This window comes from Macrotis lagotis, chromosome X (assembly GCF_037893015.1).
Source record: "Macrotis lagotis isolate mMagLag1 chromosome X, bilby.v1.9.chrom.fasta, whole genome shotgun sequence".
In the NCBI taxonomy this organism is placed as follows: domain Eukaryota; kingdom Metazoa; phylum Chordata; class Mammalia; order Peramelemorphia; family Peramelidae; genus Macrotis; species Macrotis lagotis.
This window is the reverse complement of record NC_133666.1, coordinates 89,456,330-89,457,999: the sequence shown is the minus strand read 5'-3', so window position 1 is coordinate 89,457,999 and position 1,670 is coordinate 89,456,330. Positions and strand designations below refer to the sequence as shown.

Genomic DNA, 1,670 nt, shown 5'->3' with positions numbered 1-1,670 from the left:
TTCAAATTCTCTTTACTTTTCCCCTGCATCATCAATCCCCCAAAATTATTTTAGGACCAGATTCATCTGGGCCTTTCAGAGTCCATTTGGAGATGTATGTATTACAGTGAGGACTTCATTGTGGCAGGGTGCAGGGAATGATTGGCTTACAAAACTGCCTGGCAAACCACAGAGACTGATCTTGGAGCTATACAGCTAAGAGAAACAAAACTCAAGGGGAAAAAATTGAGCAAGCAAAAAACAGAGATGGCTATTTAACAGAGGCCCAATAATGAGGAAAAAACTAGAAGGTCTATAAGATGTAAGAATTATACTTTATGATCCTAAGCCATTATGAAAATCCTTTTATAAGAACATGTGTTGCTGGTTCCTCTCGGAGTGGAGACGGCAAATGGCGGACTTCGACACGGGCCTACAGCAGCTTCGGCGGTGGCAGAGGGTCCCGTGGTAGTGCTGGTGTCCATGGTTCCTGGAGTCAGAAGGAGCTTCCGGCAGAGCCCCCTTACACGGCATATGTAGGAAATCTGCCTTTCAATACTGTTCAGGGAGATATAGATGTGAACTTTAAGGATCTCAGTGTAAGAAGTGTACGGCTAGTCAGAGATAAAGAGACGGACAAATTTAAAGAATTTTGCTATGTAGAATTTGATGAGGTGAATTCCCTTAAGGAAGCTTTGACCTATGATGGTGCACTGTTGGGTGATCGAGCACTTCGAGTGCACATTGCCGAAGGTAGAAAACAAGATAAAGGTGGCTTTGGATTCAGGAAAGGTGGACCGGATGATAGAGGAATGGGTGGCTCTCGAGAATCTAGAGGCGGATGGGATTCCCGGAATGACTTTAGTTCTGGCTTCAAGAATGACTTCTTGGGAGGCAGGGGTGGAGGCAGTCGTCAGGGTGGCCGGCGAGCAGGTGGCCCCCCAATGGGGAGTCGCTTTAGAGATGGACCACCCCTTCAAGGCTCTTCGATGGATTTCAGAGAACCAACAGAAGAGGAAAGAGCACAGAGGCCCCGACTTCAGCTTAAACCTCGAACAGTTGCTACCCCCCTCAATCAAGTAGCCAATCCCAACTCGGCTATCTTCGGTGGAGCCAGGCCCCGGGAGGAAGTAGTTCACAAAGAGCAAGAATGAGCTTGAGGTTGGGAGGGAATGGGGGGGGGGGAGAATTATTGAGCAAGACAGCAGCAGACTTCATTACTCTGGACGTCAACCCTGCGGTTACCATTCCTGCCACCTGACATTTGTCCTCCTACTTTCTTGAAACTGAAAACACAGAGCTTGTGAATGCATGTCAGCTGTTAACAGGTGGTTTGTAGTATTTTCTTGGCTTTGCTGTATCTAGTGCCTGTTTTGTGATGTTTTTCCCCCAACCACCTTGGCCTCTCCCTCCCCTCCCCCTCCACCCCTCCCTGTTTTCCTCTTCTTTTCTCGCAGCATGTGGTTTCTTGCAGATGAATGAAAGCTGCCATCTTCAGCCAAGGTGGGAGATACAGGAGGTGCTGCTCCATTTCCCTCCTTAGCTTTCTGTTTTACTTTACAAACACTGGTTAGACTTTGCTAAAACTCCAATATTGTTTCCTTTGGATTTTCCTCGCTTCTCTTCCTACCTGCATGTTTGGTTCTGGGTTGCTGTGGCTCCAGAGAAGCAAATAGGAAAGAACTCACCAA

The 1,670-nt window shown here is 47.4% G+C and overlaps 1 pseudogene; it reads left to right on the top strand.

Annotated features, from left to right (window-relative positions):
* Positions 1-391: 391 nt before the first annotated feature.
* LOC141499773 (eukaryotic translation initiation factor 4H pseudogene) lies at positions 392-1,153 on the top strand (annotated as a pseudogene).
* Positions 1,154-1,670: the final 517 nt, after the last annotated feature.